The 19,268-nt window shown below is 37.1% G+C and overlaps 1 long non-coding RNA gene across 1 annotated transcript in view; it reads right to left on the reverse strand.

Moving 5' to 3' along the window:
* Positions 1-18,072, reverse strand: part of LOC309650638 — a 102,481-nt gene extending 84,409 nt beyond the window's left edge. The window contains exon 1 of the long non-coding RNA XR_014257663.1: positions 2,005-18,072. This is a non-coding gene — a long non-coding RNA (uncharacterized lncRNA). The remainder of the gene's footprint in view (positions 1-2,004) is intronic.
* Positions 18,073-19,268: the final 1,196 nt, after the last annotated feature.

Genomic DNA, 19,268 nt, shown 5'->3' on the forward strand with positions numbered 1-19,268 from the left:
GATCCAAAACCTATGGGATGCAGCAAAAGCAGTTCTAAGAGGAAAGTTTATAGCTATAGAAGCCTACCTCAAGAAACAAGAAAAATCTCAAATAAACAATCTAACCTTACACCTAAAGGAACTAGAGAAAGAAGAACAAACAAAACCCAAAGTTAGCAGAAGGAAAGAAATCATAAAGATCAGAGCAGAAATAAATGAAATAGAAACAAAGAAAACAATAGCAAATATCAATAAAACTAAAAGCTGGTTCTTTGAGAAGATAAACAAAATGGATAAACCATTAGCCAGATTCATCAAGAAAAAGAGGGAGAGGACTCAAATCAATAAAATTAGAAATGAAAAAGGAGAAGTTACAACAGACACCACAGAAATACAAAGCATGCTAAGAGACTACTACAAGCAACTCTATGCCAATAAAATGGACAACCTGGAAGAAATGGACAAATTCTTAGAAAGGTATAACCTTCCAAGATTGAACCAGGAAGAAATAGAAAATATGATCAGACCAATCACAAGTAATGAAATTGATACTATGATTTAAAATCTTCCAACAAACAAAAGTCCAGGACCAGATGACTTCACAGGTGAATTCTATCAAACATTTAGAGAACAGCTAACACCCATCCTTCTCAAACTCTTCCAAAAGTTTGCAGAGGAAGGAACACTCCCAAACTCATTCTATGAAGCCACCATCACCCTGATACCAAAACCAGACAAAGATACTACAAAAAAGAAAATTACAGACCAATATCACTGATGAATATAAATGCAAAAATCCTCAACAAAATACTAGCAAACAAAATCCAACAACACATTAAAAGCATCATACACCATGATTAAGTGGGATGTATCCCAGGGATGCAAGGATTCTTCAGTATATGCAAATCAATCAATGTGATACACCTTATTAACATATTGAAGAATAAAAACCATATGATCATTACAATAGATGCAGAAAAAGCTTTCAACAAAATTCAACACCAGTTTATGATAAAAACTCTCCAGAAATTGGGCATAGAAGGAACCTACCTCAACATAATAAAGGCCATATATGACAAACCCACAGCAAACATCTTTCTCAATGGTGAAAAACTGAAAGCATTTCCTCTAAGATCAGGAACAAGACAAGGATGTCCACTCTCACCACTATTATTCAACAGAGTTTTGGAAGTCCTAGACATGGCAATCAGAGAAGAAAAAGAAATAAAAGGAATACAAATTGGAAAAGAAGAAATAAAACTGTCACTGTTTGCAGATGACATGATACTATACATAGAGAATCCTAAAGATGCCACCAGAAAACTACTAGAGCTAATCAGTGAATTTGGTAAAGTTGCAGGATACAAAATTAATGCACAGAAATCTCTTGCATTTCTATATAGTAATGATGAAAAATCTGAAAGAGAAATTAAGGAAACCCTCCCATTTACCATTACAACCAAAAGAATGAAATACCTAGGAATAAACCTACCTAAGGAGACAAAAGACCTGTCTGCAGAAAAGTATAAGACACTGATGAAAGAAATTAAAGATGATACCAACAGATGGAGAGATGTACCATGTTCTTGGATTGGAAGAATCAATATTGTGAAAATGACTATACTACCCAAATCAATCTACAGATTCAATGGAATCCCTATCAAACTACCACTGGCATTTTTCACAGAACTAGAACAAAAAATCTTAAAATTTGTGTGGAGAAACAAAAGACCCTGAATAGCCAAAGCAGTCTTGAGGGAAAAAAATGGAGCTGGAGGAATCAGGCTCCCTGACGTTACACTATACTACAAAGCTACAGTAATCAAGACAACATGGTAGTGGCACAAAAACAGAAACATAGATCAATGGAACAAGATAGAAAGCCCAGAAATAAAGCCATGCACCTATGGTCAACTAACCTATGACAAAGGAGGCAAGGATATACAATGGAGAAAAGACAGTCTCTTCAATAAGTGGTGCTGGGAAAACTGGACAGTTACATGTAAAAGAATGAAATTAGAACACTCCTTAACACCATACACAAAAATAAACTCAAAATGGATTAGAGACCTAAATGTAAGACTGGACACTATAAAACTCTTAGAGGAAAACGTAGGAAGAACACACTTAGACATAAATCACAGTAAGATCTTTTTTGATCCACCTCCTAGAGTAATGGAAATAAAACCAAAAATAAACAAATGGAACCTAATGAAACTTAAAAGCATTTGCACAACAAAGGAAACCATTAACAAGATGAAAAGACAACCCTCAGAATGGGAGAAAATATTTGCAAACAAATCAACGGACAAAGGATTAATCTCCAAAATATATAAACAGCTCATGCAGCTCAATATTAAAAAAACAAACAACCCAATCCAAAAATGGGCAGAAGACTTAAATAGACATTTCTCCAAAGAAGACATACAGATGGCCAAGAAGCACATGAAAAGCTGCTCAACATCACTAATTATTAAAGAAATGCAAATCAAAACTAAAGTGAGGTATCACCTCACCCCAGTTAGAATGGGCATCATCAGAAAATCTACAAACAACAAATGCTGGAGAGGGTGTGGAGAAAAGGGAACCCTCTTGCACTGTTGGTCGGAATGTAAATTGATACAGCCACTATGGAGAACAGTATGGAGGTTCCTTAAAGAACTAAAAATAGAATTACCATATGACCCAGCAGTCCCACTACTGGGCATATACCCAGAGAAAACCATAATTCAAAAAGACACATGCACCCCAATGTTCATTGCAGCACTATTTACCATATCCATGTCATAGAAGCAACCTAAATGCCCATCGACAGATGAATGGATAAAGAAGATGTTGTACATATATACAATGCAATATTACTCAGCCATAAAAAGGAACGAAATTGGATCATTTGTTGAGATGTGGATGGATCTAGAGACTGTCACACAGAGTGAAGTAAGTCAGAAAGAGAAAAACAAATATCGTATATTAACGCATATATATGGAACCTAGAAAAATGGTGCTGATGAACCGGTTTGCAGGGCAGAAATTGAGACACAGATGTAGAGAACAAACGTATGGACACCAAGGGGGGAAAGCGGCAGGGTGTGTGTGGGTGGTGGTGTGATGAATTGGGTGATTGAGATTGACATGTATTCACTGATGTGTATTAAATTGATGACTAATAAGACAAAAAAAAAAAAAAAGAGAAGAAGTGAGTCTCAAATTAATTTTTTCTCATCAGCAAATGGAATTAATAATGCCTGGCTCTGCACATTTCAAACCTAATTGAAATAATACATTTCAGGAAAATGGGATTATAGTGAGGATTAAATAAGTTTCCTCTGAGAATAATAACTATAATTTGTTGAACATCTAACCTATCCCAAATATTTTACAGAAGTGGTCTCTGATCTTTTCAACAATCCCCCAGACTGATATTTGTAAACTCCACTTTGCAAGTTTAATATGTTTCTCTGGTCATACAGTTAATAATTGCTGGACTTGAAATGAAATCCTTATCTTTGTCTCTCCACTTCTCTCCACCCTACCATGTTGTCTCCCTTGAAACAATGAGGAAATTACCAAAGTACAAGTACATTCTATTACTTCAAATTTCTTTATTAATGGATTTCAGGCCAGAGAAAATTACTCATCAGAAGTAACAGATAAAGAAAAAAGTGCAATCTCCAATCCTGTTTCTCTCATTTCTGTTTTCCTCTTAATGATTCATAACAATGCAAATTATTGAAAATATCTTTGATCCTTGAATAAGAAAGCAGGAGGTAAAAAATCCCCAGGCCATTTATTATCCCTATTTATGCAACATGTAATGTCAATTAAGTACCCCCAAACAATCACAAAGGTAGTTATTTAATTGTAATTTTGTTGCATTGTTAGCAGACTTCTTTGTGTCATTTGCTTCTTAAATGAAGAGACTGTATCAACAGTGAAACCAGGTGGCAAACTGGCATTTGGGCTGCAATTCATTAAGATCTGAGCAGCTGGGGAACTCAGGCACATTTAAAATTCTCCATTTGAATTTTTACCACTTATATTGACAGTCATTTAAACACAAAGTCATAAATCAGTAGGCAGTACTAGGGGGCCATCTACTGGAATAACTAGCTGGGTTTTGCTGCCATGGTTGCAAAAAATATAAATTCACTTAATATTAATTCAATTATGAATTTGTCAAATTCAGATTTCTTTACACTAAATATACATATCTTTCACAAAAACTTTCCAGCTAAACTTGGAAATGACAAAGACAGCATTATTACAAAAGAAGGCAGAAGTCTTCAGGAAAGGAAGGAAAGGAAATATTCATTGAACATTAATATGTGATTGAAATGTGAAAATAAAATAGTTAATGGAGAAGTTCCAAAGACACCAGTGAAATTGTTAAAATTAGGTTATCTACTGTTTCAAGATTATTTCTCTTTAATTTGTCAAGGATGTTCAGCCTAATAATTGTTTTACCCAGGTATCATACTTAAATGGCAACTTATTTAAATGATAATATTTTCATTAATATGAAGATGTATTTTTTTTAAAAAAACCTACTAGCATTAAAGGAAAAACAGTAGATCTAATTTGGGATCAAGTGATGCAGATTTTTTTTCTCCTCTTCTAAGATGTCTGAAATCAATCTCCGTTAAAACTTATTACCTACAATTCTGGGTGCTGATAAATCAAAGAATTTAGCTGAAAGATGATTAGCATAGTATTTTCCCCCTGGCTGTGTTGTTCAAAAGTCTGTGCTAAATATAGCTATCCATTTTCCTGCCTTTGCTGTACTGTGTGTAGAGTGAACATGAAGGACATGTTCTTTGATGATGCTTTTAGGTTGCCTGAGGGTCACCATTTTTTTTTTTTTAAATAGGAAACATTTTCTTTTTTTTTTTTTTTTTAGTTTTATTTATTTATTTTATTTATGGCTGTGTTGGGTCTTCGTTTCTGTGCGAGGGCTCTCTGCAGTTGTGGCAAGCGGGGGCCACTCTTCATTGCGGTGCACGGGCCTCTCACTATTGCGGCCTCTCTTGTTGTGGAGCACAGGCTCCAGACGCACAGGCTCAGTAATTGTGGCTCACGGGCCCAGCCACTCCACAGCATGTGGGATCTTCCCAGACCAGGGCTCGAACCCTTGTCCCCTGCATTGGCAGGCAGACTCTCAACCACTGCACCACCAGGGAAGCCCGGGTCACCATATTAATATGCTCTGTGTGTATAGCATGGAAATATTAAAAACAAGATATGAAAGATTGTTCTGAATATGAACTATTTTCAACCAAGACAGCCTGGAGTTATTTTCCTTGATGATTCCCTATTATCAGCTTGCTTTTTATCACTATCTTCATTCTCTAAAGAATAACATGCCTAAAAATTCCATTTAATTGAGGATTCCAGTTAATCAAGGCTATGATTTTATATAAACACAAGCACTTTCATGACGGTAGGAGCCTTAAGTAATATGGGTAAGCAAGGATAATTCTATAACTCCTCTGTTGGGCTGACAGTGTTTGATAATTCCTGTGCCAAATGCAGTTGCTTTATTCTAAAGAATTTCCTTTGACTTACATTGGTAAATCCTTGGCTAAAGCCTTGGTATATTCTAATACCAAGTCATTTGCCTTAACCTATTTGATACCTAACAAACATGAAAGATGTGATTCTTATTATCTTCACTCTACAGGTGAGTAAGTGAAGTTCAGAGAAGTTAAGTAAATTGTACCCTGCCACATCCTAGTGAATGCCTAAGGAAAGATTCAAGTTCCTGACAAGACCACACTGAATCCAAAAGTTTATCCAAATTCTTAAAAAGAGCAAAGCACTTTTCTGTGTGTTCGTATTGCCCCCTTCTCCTTGTGTTTGTCATATTATAAGTGTCTTTTATTTCTCCCCAAAGTCTGTAAGCTTCTCCAAATGGTAAACTCCTTTTTACTTCTTAAATATTCTCAGAAGCTGGCACAAAACCTGATATTCATAGTAGATGATAAATTAGTGCTAGTTGAATAAGTATTTACTGGAGAAGATTTTCTTTTCCTTAAACGATATAAATGGAATCTTATGTTCAGTTTTATTTACATTTCATGGAGTAGGGTAATTTATATATGAGAAGGGAATGGGACATGATGTAAAATGAAGCCTTACTATGTCAAGTCCCATGAAAGTACCTTCAATTCAAGCCTGCAGGGGATATAATATTATACCTACATTAGAGGCAAAGAGACAGAAAGACAAAGTGGTTAAGTAACTTGCTCAAAGTCACCCAAAGCACCCTAAATGTTTCTCAACTTTTTCTCATCTCCTTCAATGATTTTTTTCACTTTCATAGTCTCAACCATCAATCATCTCTATGGAAGTGACTACCAAACTTACACCTATCTCTCCTCAATATCTCACAACCTTAAACTTCATTTGTAGTCTTATATATTCTCAAGAAATAGTTATGGAATTACTGTTTAAATAAATACCTACTAAGTTCCAGGCACTGTATTCAGTTTTGGATATCTACAATGAGCCAAACAGCCTTTTTCTGCCTTCAGAGACTCTCAGGCTAATAAAGAGTTGAGCAATACACTCTATTAGGAAATCCATGAACAAACAGGGTTTAGTGACAAAGTAAGCAAGGAAGGAGTCTCTGAGGAGTTAAAAATTAAGTTGAGGCCTGAAAGATGCAAAAGAATCAACCATGCAAAGAGTGAGAATAAAAGTGGTCCAAAGAAAAGGAAGACCCTCAAGCAGGGAAGACTGATGCAGATTTTAAGAACTAAACGTTTGCCTCTGTGCCTGGACATAACTGGAATCTCCTAAAGAACTTCAAGTAGGGCCTTAAAATGCTCCATTTTATGATTTAAAAAATATTCTGACTGCTATGTGAGCAAGACATCAGAACTGAGCAAGAGTGGAAGTAGAAAGAATCATTAGATGACTTTTTCAGGAGTCCAAGCATGAGATAACTGTGCCTGGGACCTGATGGAGTACAGATGGAGAAAAACAGAGATTAAACATATATTTCTTGGATTTTAGAGAAAACAAATTGATGCACTGAAGAGAAGAGACATATTAGGCTTCTAGTTTGAACAACTGATAAGATGGTGAAATGTCTTTTGTTCAGGTTCATTCTGGGAACAGCTTAGTGAGACTATACCTAAGCAAAATTAAGTATATTGGTAAAAGAGGAAAAATCAAGTACAGTAAAAAATTAAGAGGAAGGATATAATATTATACCTACATTAGAGGCAAAGAAACAGACATGGGACATGTCTGACATTTGGGACATGAAAAATTAAGAGGCCTGAGAGGAATTTAAGGCAGATCATATACTATTTCCCTCCAAATGTCCTGACATTCTTGTTTAAACCTTTAATGTTCACATGTTTTCACTCATTAATTCTATCTTATCTTCAAATTCCATCTCAAAAGGAAAAGAATGGTGTGATACATTTGCCTAGTATCTCCTTACTGTAAATGTCCATAAACTGTGTTTGTACTTCAATCCTGGTGCTTGTCTTATTCCACTATTAATCTGTAAGATCCTTAAAGGCAGGGCTATGTCTGTTCTTCGTACCCACAACAGCAGTAGGGGCCCAGTAAACATTTGTTACATGTAATTGAATTAAGTGTATCTTTCATAAGAAAAGAATACTCTTAATTTCTTAATAAGGAACTGTGTATTTTGTTAGTAAAAGGAAGTTGAGATAAGGTTCCATTAAGGGCAGTTGGTACATATATTTGGAATCTTTCTGGAATGCCTCCAAAGCTATGGCATTCTCTCAATTTCCACTTCTGCATTAACAAAGCTATTCTCTTGGAAAATTTCCATCCACTAATACAGGGATCAGCAAGCTACAGCCCAGGCCTCAGGCTAAATTCAGTCACAGGTGGTGCCAAATATGTCCACAGCCATTTGTTGGAGCTTTTGTAGTATAATGGCAAAGTTCAGTAGTTGTAACAGGAACTGTGTGGCCTACAAAGCCAAAAATTTTTGCTATCTGGACCTTTACAGAAGATTTATGCTGACCCTTGCACTAATGGAATGCTTTGAAGATTTCTTCTTTAGGTTCTTTTTAGGAAGTTTGGTAAGAATATACCTAAAAAATATTAGGTATATTTAAACCTTACCATTTAGCATACTTTCATAGAAAAAGTGGCAAGTGATGACTGGGATCAGAGCTGAACAACATGAGGGGGGAATGGAATCCAGAACAAGAACTTGTAGTATAGGAGTTAAGAATCAATAACAGGATTCAGAACAAGGAATTGCTCAGATCAATACAAACTAGTGAAGTCAGTTAATTTATCTTTGGGCTCTTCTCTACTTAACTGTTCTCAACCCTAAGGCCATCTCCCCAACTCTCTTCCCCCACTATACAGAGCTGTTCTCACATTCACAAAGGCTCAGCTCAAATTCTAACTGAAGCCCTTTTAAAATTTATCCACTCAACAAAACTAGGCATAATAGCTCATACTTGGATTCCTAGAGTATTTTTTCTTGTGGAATTTACCAATAGTGCTAATTTATTCCCTTGCTAGATTATAAACTCTAATCTGAATCAATATCTGAAAGCAGATATTGTCCTTAGCATTGAACTAGTGTAACTGAAATTAATTCATGTTAAGATATGGATACACAAAAATTGCCTGATAAGAATTTAGAATATATATACTTTGAGAGACTGAATATATAAATGGACAATGACCAGACCATATATGACAATAAAACTCTGCAGCAATCAGCTCAGGAATCCAAAGCACCACCTCTGTCGCAATTGGTCCAAAACAGCCAAGACTTGGCAAATGACTGTCAGCTTCCCTAGTTTTTGTTCATGCTTCCAACTCAGGACCAACAAAGAAAGCTATATATGCTCTACAAGCCAATCACATAGGATGCCCTGTTAGCATCTATTTAGCATGACTTCAGCTTTCCCATGCCAGTAACCTCCAGTAAAAGCATACCTGAAGTCTCTTTTTTTTTTCACTATAAACCTTTCCCACTCTCTTGCCTGTCTTTGAGTCTTCTAAACACAGGTGTTGGTAGTTGACTTGCTTGCTATAGCAAACTTCAAATAGCCTCTCTTCTCATTTGGGTTGTCTTCATGTATTTCTATAACCCTTTAGTTTTGTTTGTTTGTTTGTTTTTTCAAACTTAGATAAAGCTTTGGAGGCCAAGCTTTAACCAGACCAGTTTGGAAGATGGAAGCCACCATAGCATTCCAGCTGCTGCTTTGATTCTGCTATTTACTCAAAGTGGAAATACTAGGCTTAAGACTGACAGGCATTGTTTTCAAAATAGGGTGCCTTCAAGACCAGCTGAGGACTTGGACAGAGCATGAGACTTCAAAATTCATAGGTTCCACCTCAACAAGGAACAATCCAAGAACCATGGCTTAAATCTGTCCCTGGGATCTTCCTAATTCAGCATATTTACTTTTTGGTCAATCCCTGCAAGTTAGGACTTCAGCGTTACCCATGGATATTCATCCTCACACACAGTCTTGCTCAGATTTGCCATATCTTGCCCTTTGATTCTGTGCCTAACTCCAACTTTGATTCATGTCATGGACAGGACTTTAGTGATTCTCTAAAGTCCTTCTGTTACTAACCTGGGCTAAAACTCTAATATTGGACATGCCTTCCCAGGATCAGCATGACTGGTCTTTGTAATCCTGCAATATTCCAAGGACTGAGACAGGACAAGGACCAGCAGCTATTGAATTATCAAACCCAGAGTAGGAATATATATCTTGGAACATAGAATCAGTTTTGGAGAGGCCAGCAAACATCTAAATTCAAATGCCCAGGTAAACACAATAGAAGATGCTCTGCACCCATAAAAGTTGAGTGAGATGCTGTCTTCTTGAGCCCTTGGGCCCTTGGCTTTCTCATTTTCCAGTTAACATTCTTATGGAACAATCCAATGGCTCATTAGGGAAAAGGCATTATAACTGACTAAAGTAAGATAGAATTGTCAAAAGTATATGTAATTAGCTAACCAAATTGTGAAACATAAATCAGGGTTCTATTTGAGACAATATAGAAACAATATCAAAATTTTCGTTTAGCTGCAACATATCTCATGGAGAGAACATCACTACTGTCATGTCTGAGGTATGTGTACCCCTACTCCACCAATGACTTTAATCATATTTTACCTATGCATGGATAGGTAAAGCATGATTAACCTGCTGAGTTCAGTAGCAGAACCAGCCTAGGAAAAGGAGAAAATGTCAGCCAAAACGTTAGATATAGTGTTTGGTCAAGGGCCAGCAAGCTTTAGCCACCAGACCCTAACAATATTACATGGGTAGAGTCATCTTAAAATAAAAACAGATTAAGAATGCCAGTATTATCATTTTCCCACATTTTATTTACTTATATTTATGTTATATAAAATAATCTGTGTTGGGGAGAGATGAGCAGTCAGGAATGCATGGGGAGAGGAGGGGATACAGCTCTTTGATCTTGGACAATTGAAAATCATCAGCATAATATCAAAATTTAGATATAATACTCATAAAGTTGCTTTGAAAATAATATTTACTCTTGATATGTAGCTTCTAAGCCTACACAGAGGCAATTACCATAGACAAGTAACACATTCTATCTCCTTTAGGAGCCATAAGTCTGAGAGTATATAGTGCAAGCTACAAATAGTAAATAATACAAGTTCATATGCTCCCAGTTGTGGAGGGATTGTATGTCAAATGTACAGGTCATTGAAGAACACGTATAAAACTTTCAGCTAAATCAGATAAACTTAGAGATGCCAAGGATGCATATCATGCTTTCTATAATAGATCAGTATAGGAAACATTCATTACTACATGTCCTTCTCATCACCGCTCTTGACAAAATGTCTAAAATTTACATTCCAGATTAAGATTTGTACCTTAAAGAGTGGTCTACTAAATATGCACACATTCGACACCCCATTAACTTGTAATACCATTTGGAGGCATGATCCTGAAAAGATAAGTAGAAATTTATGAAAACAAATCAAAAAATTTGTGTCAAAATGTTAACTTTAAAAAAATAATAATAATAAAATTTGGAACAGTAAAAATATCCATTGATATGAGAATTAGCTTTAAAATAATTTATGTTCAAATGATGAACTCTTATGAAGGCTTTAAAGTAATTTTTGAAGAACATATAATCATGAGATAAAAATCTCTTCATATATTTTAAAATGAAAAAGCAATATTCATAACTAATACACAGAATGATCACAAAGTGTAAAATATAAATGTTTTATACCCTAGTGTCTATAGTAACAGGATTGAAAAAAATGACATAAAAATGATTATCTCAATGTGGAGGAATGACAGATAATTTTATTTTCTTCATTATTTTATGTATTTTCCAATTTTTATAATGAGCATGTATTACTTTCATTATTTTAAAAGAATAATAATTATAATTAAATAAATATGAGAATATATATCCAGATACCCCAGGGAAAGATAATACCTCTAGCTATTATTAGTTAACACATTAGGGAAGATTATGACAATTAGTTAAGCACTGGGATGGGGAGGATGGCATAAAGAAAGTGAAGTCGATGTTTGGAAGAGTCAATTCAATTAAAGAAATAATAATCCATTACAAGTTTATAGTGCTTTGTCTTTTACAAAGTGTTTTTACATACTTTATTCTAGGAGGACTCTCAACCTTCTAACGCACACATAAACCCACACGCGGACACAAAGTGTTGTCATTTGTTATTTTAAATACCTAAGAAGATGTATCTACCCTATAGCTACAAAAGTGGGTTTTTAGAACGAGGGCTTTTATAACCTAGTTTTTAGTGCAAATAATTTGGAAAGCAGCTTTAGTAAAGACAACAAGTGATGATATATTTTTCTTCACTCTGCACTGTGGTTGCGACATGTCCTTTTGGCTCCCTGTTAGAGACCAAGCCGCCTGCTTAGAATGCTGACCAGTATCCTTCCCCAGGCAGCAACTAACCCCTTTCTGACCTTGCTTTCCAAAGCCATGCTCAGAGCTGAGCTTACCACCCTCATCTTTCTCTCCCTTGATCAAAAGGGCAATGATATTACAAGCCTGGACTCACCAGCGAAGACCCTGGGGCACATTCCATTTCTACCCACACTGTAAAACTGCTACAAAGAAACAGGTCAGAGAAATCAGGACCAGGGTGTACAGACTAATATATCACCTCATCGACAGAGCACAAGCTTCTGACTTCCTTTCTTGGCTTCATGCTGGAGGCCTGATTCTGGGCCATTGACAGCTGTGCATCAGTTACTACAGAGAAAATAAGGTCTTTAGGGGAAGACTGGTGATCTAAGAAGTGCTCAGCTGGGACTTGTTCACTTAATGTGTATCTTAATGCTATACAGATTCCTTTTAGTTAAAAAATAATGCATCTCCTTTTGTTTAAGTAACAGGTGATTGGAATAAATATTTTTTGCCTTTAGAAAAAACACAAAGAGATCAAATACTGTGCTTGAAGCCGAGGGGCTAGACAACATGGTAAGGCATCAGCTAACAGGAGGATACAAGAGTGGCCTTTGCTTCTGAATAGCAATCCTACTGGGAAAGACTTACGAATAAATAGAAGTTAGGATAAGTGACATAACCTTGTAAATAATAAATCAAGATTGGGAGTGATTAGATAATTAGCCCTAATCTACACAACTTGAAGAGCTATAACTGGTACTTGAATGGAGATGATTTTGATACCATATTCTGAGCTTAAGTCAAATACACTTAGCAAAACTGTTGTATTTCATTTATGAAATGCCTACTGTGGACATGACTCTGTGTGTATGTGTTAGGAGAGTGGATACACAGGGGCAAAAGGATAGAGTCCTTTTCCGTATTTCATAATGGTTGTGTTACTGAACCAGGTTCATTTTGCCCGATGCACAGCAAACCAAAAGGCTGAGACAAAGGGGTTTTCAGCAAAAACAAGGTTTATTCTTAAGGCAGCCAAGTGAGGAGATGGGAGAACAAATCTCAAATTCTCCCCAAAGGCAAGGGGCTCAGGGTACTTATGGGATAATGAACAAAGAAGCAGGGCACTCTAAGGCATGGGGAGTGTGGAGAAAGGTGATTGGGTAAAGGTGCAGTAATCCTGGTTCTGCGCAGGTGTATCTAGGCTACAGGCCTCTGCATGTTCTAAGGGGTGGAATTTTCAATCCTCTGATGTCAAAAGGTCACTGAGTAGACACTTGTGCATGCCCAGTTGAAGGGTCAGTGGTCCTATCCAGTCTTAAGGAACTCAGTTTAAACTGGACACAGCTGACCCCAAATTCCTGGAAAATAACTTGGGCAAACATCTTATTGTTTAGACTGTGCAGTTTGTAGGGCATGCAAGTCTAAAAATAACCTTAATTAATTAAGGTAGGTGATTTAACCGATGGTTTTAGCTACATGCATAAATAATGACAGACATAAAACATAACAGACATCACCATTAGGGAAAGACAAAATAAAACATGCAAACATGCTCTACAAATTGTAATGCACCATGTAAACCTGAACTGTTATGACTTTAGTTGCCGCAGTAGTACACAATATGCCATAAAGTATTGGCCTACTGTAAAAATGAAATTCAGCACTGTCCCATCATTCTTTCTTCCCAGCTAAGATTTGCAGTCTATGCTTCAGCCCCACTCTTCTCATTATCCTCGGCAGACCCTTCCCACTGTCTTTCCATGGTGCTGTCCTGACGAGACCTGGAGTCTGAATCATTTATAGCCATTGCCTGTCCTCTGACTACCACATATGCAAGCTGGCTGGTGGAAATAACATGACCTGCAGAGTGGAGCAACTATAGAATCATGGTCTCCAAACTCAGTTAGTCTCCTGGTGCTCCCTGACAAGACCTTTGACTTCTTACTCATCATTCTCTGCTCCTTGTGGCAGCAACTGTGCACTCTTCTCAACTCTCCCATCTCACCAGCTCCTCACTCACTCCCAACTGATCATCTATTCTACACATTTGCTTCACACACACCCAAAGAGGCATTGAGCTCCTTCAACTTCCTGCCACCTTAAGGCTTAGTCTTCACCCGGACCCATCAGGTACTCCCTTCTTTAATGTCACTTAAAAGCTGTCCCTTCTCCTACCTAAAAATCATCCCCGCCCCCACAATGAATCATATTTTCCCAACCCTACTTCTCGCTCTATTTTTTAAATAACAGCTTTATTAAAACATAATTCACGGGCTTCCCTGGTAGCGCAGTGGTTGAGAGTCTGCCTGCCAATGCAGAGAACATGGGTTCGAGCCCTGGTCTGGGAAGATCCCACATGCCGCGGAGCAACTAGGCCCGTGAGCCACAATTACTGAGCCTGCGTGTCTGGAGCCTGTGCTCCACAACAAGAGAGGCCGCGATAGTGAGAGGCCCGCACACCACGATGAAGAGTGGCCCCCGCTTGCCACAACTGCAGAGAGCCCTCCCACAGAAACGAAGACCCAACACAGCCATAAATAAATAAATAAATAAATATTTTTAAAAACCACATAATTCACATTCCTCACACCAACTTAATCAAAGTGTACCATTTGGTGATTTTTAGTATATTTACCCAGTTGTGCAACTGTCACCACAATCAATATTAGAAAAATTTCACCCCTTTCCAAAATAACCTTACCCACTAGAAGTCATTCCCCATTACCCTGACCCATTCACCTCCACCTCCCAACCCTAGGCAATCAATAATCTATTTTCCCTGTCTATAGATTTGTCTGTCTGGGAACATTTCATATAAATGGAATTGTACACTATACGGAGGCCTCACTCAACTTTCCCTCTACCCCCTGAGTTTTTAATATCTCCTCCTCCACTTGTTCTTTCTCATAAGCATCACATATGTTCAAATCTTGCCCATCTTTAAACCAAATTAAACAAAATTTAATTATCCATCAGCGTCCCACCCTACTTCAGTTTCTGCACTGTTTCCTTCCCAGCTAAGCTTTCTAAAAGAATTGTTTCTGGCTCTCCACATTCTCACTTCCCACTCACTCCTCAAACTATTTCCAACTGTTCCCTACCAAGGTCACTAACAATAACAATCTCCTTCTTGCTAAATTCAATGGATTGTTAACACCTACTCAACCTTCAACTCTCAGATCAAACATCACTTCCTTTAGGAAGTCTTCCTAACCCTTTACATCTAGATCAGAATTTCTCCATCTTGGTACTATTAACATTTTAGGATGAATAATCATCTGATGTGGGGGATGTCTGTATACTGGAGGCTGTTTAGCAACATCTCTGGCCTCTACCCACTAGATGCCAGTAACATCTCCTCCCCCAACTATGGCAACCAAATATGTCCACATATATTGCCAAAATCCCTAGGAAGGCAGAATCACTCCTGGCTGAGAACTGCTGATCTAGATGATGTGATTTTCCTGCATCTCTCATGCCATGCTTGATTTCTCCTTTCACAGTACTTCTTGTATTGGATTTAGTTGTTTGTGATCTCCTCTGTAACCCTAACTGGACCAAGATTTATGTATCAGAATAAATGGTTATCTGGTTCATTACAATATTCTCTACACCTGGAACTGTGCCTAGCTCACAGTAATTAATCAATACATATTTGTTGAATGAATGAATGAATAGAGTGCCTTTTTTTGGCTTGTAAGTTTCAAGTAAGTAATGGGAGCCTCTTGAAGAAATTATCTTTTCTCTATAGATTTTGTTTGTTTGCTCTTGCTGTGACTACATATTGTTAAGGAGTTTGTTTGGACCACTAAAAATCATGACATCTGAATCAAAGTTTACGAGTAGAAAGCAGAGTCTGGAAAGTAGGAAAACGTTCTTGCGTGCAATCCTGTTACTCTTCATCGTCTCTTGGTTCAGCCTTCTAATCACAAGCACATTTGCACTAATTCTTTATATTATTGGGCTTCAAAATATCTCCACAACTCTTGTTGGTCCCATTTCTAGGTTCTGTCCATCATCTCAGAATTCTCTATTGTTCCAAGTTTCCTCTGATATTAATTCTGTATTTCACAGAGGGAAGTAGTTCATAGTCATAGTTACTAGACTCATAAACCCCAGTTTCAACTGGCTAATTGTACTAAGTATTTACAGAAGAGAAAATTAATCCATAAGTGACACGTTAAATGTTCAGTGATAGTCTTTGAAGAACTAAACTAAAACAAGTGTTTCATGATTTTTTCGATAAGTAAGATTTGATCATCTTTGAATAGGTCTCATTTGTTGACCACTTACTATGTGCCAGACCCTGTCCCCTGAGCTTCAGGGGCAGGCCTGGTTTCCTTTCATCTTCACAACATTGTAATCTTCTTCACAAAGTTACAAATGTAACAGCATGAGGTCTAGCTGACTGTCTAATTGATCCCAAAGCCCCCACTTTCCATTACTCTAGACTGCCTATGCTAGACCCCACTGTTAAAAGTTTTCTTGTTTCTGTTTTTGTTTTTGTTTTTGTTTCATAGTTCCACCACATTTAGAACAGTTTGAGGTATTTAGTAGGTACTCCATATCTAGTAAGTGATTCATGTTATTCCATACACAATCTTAGGTTTCTGTTATAAAAGAATACAATGATCAGCATATAAACATGAAGGATATCAGTGGAAATGAAAAGAGAAGAACTAGAAAAGAGGGAGAAGAGTTGAGAGGAATTATGTAATTTCCAGGATGATGCCAAGACAAAGGCTGATATATCACTATTAGTTTATCCTGACCATGTAACACAGGATTTTTAAATGAGTTGGACTGGCTTTACAGTGCAGGATTTTGGCAGAATGCATGACCATTGCCCAAGTTACTTTATGAGATGACATGTTTTAATGGCTTTGAATACTCAGAAAATCACCCTTGTGGACAGCCTACTTTGCTGATTACAGCAGCCCCGATTTAAACCATATTGGTTTAAAAATAAGTTTTATTGCAATAAAAGAGCTGTAAATATTAGCTATTCTGAAACATATACATTCTAAAGTCCCCAAATGACCTGAGAATAAACTCCTCACAGTCACTTTCTGATTTTGTTTGGAGAAAAATTACAGGAATCACCTATTGCAGCCCTCACAGCTGTGTGATTCTTCTCTTTTCCCTGTGTCTCATACAGTGTGTGTTGCTTCCCTCCCTCCTCTAGCAGGGCTCCCACTCTGCTAGTTGTCTGCTATGCTGGTGCTGGTGACTGCTTCCTGAACTGTGTCTTTTTTCATTTGACCATAAATAGCAACCGTTTTCTCTCCATACTGTGAGAACAAGGGGACTTTGGGAGTTGTTTTCCTGATCTAAGTAAGGACTGTATCTCCTTTAGCAGAATAGAAATAAAATAACAGGTCAGATGTATTTATTATCTTCTTGGGAATCCTCATATTTCATAGCTCAACAACCTCTTCATAGCCAGTAGTCTACTCTCATCTGGGTTTAATTCTGTCTTTGGCTCCAGGAGCACCATCAGTATTCACTCATATTCAAAACATTTAACAACTGGTAAGGCATAGGTACTGATTAACAGGGGGTTGTTGGCCATAAAAATAAAAAACAACTGGTGTAGACATATCTAGGTTACCTGTTGACTATCAGCCCTTCCTGTAAGGTGAATAGGGTCTTATTCTAGCCTGATGTCTTTTTCAAGTGATGAGGCATCAATTCCCTGGGAAGTACTCCTTATTTTGTATGCAAATCACATCAGCTATCCCAGAATTTCCTCTTGCAATGTCTTTGAATAATAGTGCAAACAATCCAGATTCTAAGATATAAATACGACCCACCACCCACCACCATCTCCTATCATAGATGAAGTGACTTCACTTTCTGAAAGATGTGACTTTAGTATCTTCCTTCTTAATATTCAGAGATACACAAAGGAATCACCTCTAGCTAACCAAGGTAACAAATGCATAATGCCAGGCACCAGTCCAATACATGAAGGGAACCAATTACATGTTCCAGTGGGTAGACTGACCCTCTCAGAGTAGAGAATTATTATACTTGTCAAACTCCTATGAGAGGACCTGAAACAAGGAGGATCTTTCCATCTTTGTTTACAACAGCAGGTAGCTGGAAAGCCAAGTAGACTCACCTGTCTATGTTTAGTTGTGTGCTGTTTGAATTGCCTTAATGGCCTGAGTATTTTGTTTTCAGAGTCACACAGAAATTTACCTAATGGCTTCCAGTCATTTTTACATTTGAAAAAAACCATTCATAAATCAAGTCAACCATTCTTGAACTTCTAAAAGAGAGCAGAGATGGATGGGATGGTATGTATCAATTTTCAATATGTACTATATGTATATAGCATAACAGACCTCTCTTGGCCAATTTAATTATTAATAAGTATTATAATATAGTGGCTAAGAATATGGACTTAGGATGGGAGTCAGAGAAAACTGGAACTAACTCTTGTCTCTGCCAATTACTAAATTGTGATTTTGGATAAATTACCCTCACAAAGCCTCAATTTCCTAGGTTGTTAAGTGTAGATAATTAATAACACCTACTTCATGGGGTTGCTTATGAGGTTTAATAAGGTACTGAGACTAGTGCCTGAAGTAAGCCCTCAAAAATGATAGTTACTATTATCATCCACGACCATCACAATAACATCTTAAGATTAGGTGTTAGATCCGTTTTACAGATGAGGAAATGAAGATCAATGGAGGTTAAACAATTTCCAAAGCCTGTGCTTTTTGTAGTACATCACACAATAAATTATGTGACCACCATTCTTGCATGGTTTGAAAACTGCCTGAAGCTGTGATTCCCAAAGAGAAGCCAAAACATATTCTGCACAATAATTTATTCCTCTATTCCTCATCCTTATACACAAAGCAGCCAGCTCAAAGGACAATATTCATATGGATGCATAAGTTCTCTAATGTGTATTTATAAAATTCACATTACTTCATGGATAAAGTCCTTATTGTTTTTGTTCTCTTACCCACTCTTCCAAAGCTGCCTTTTTTTTAAAGAACCAACTGGCAAGATGTTCTGGAAACAAGATGTTTCTTAGCAACATTTGGTTTATATAGATAAAAACATAACCTTTACTGCCACGTACTAGAGAGGAGAGATCCTCAGCATTTAAACGATACACACTTATTGGAGCTCTTGGTTTTAGTTTGTATATATTGTCCTGTTTTTCTCTCCTTCAGATAGGAGTGTCCTTCATTTTAACAATAGATCTTCCTCGGGCTATAGCTAACTGTATAGCATCTCTTCCTGGATTTCCACACTGTGTACATGTGAAGGTGTGTGTGCACACAAGCTCATGAGAGTGTGCATGTGCATGTCTTAAAAGAAACACATGACTGGTGGGTTTTTCTGTCTCTGCTCGT

The sequence above is a fragment of the Balaenoptera physalus genome (genome assembly GCF_965194825.1).
Source record: "Balaenoptera physalus genome assembly, chromosome: 20".
NCBI classification, from domain to species: domain Eukaryota; kingdom Metazoa; phylum Chordata; class Mammalia; order Artiodactyla; family Balaenopteridae; genus Balaenoptera; species Balaenoptera physalus.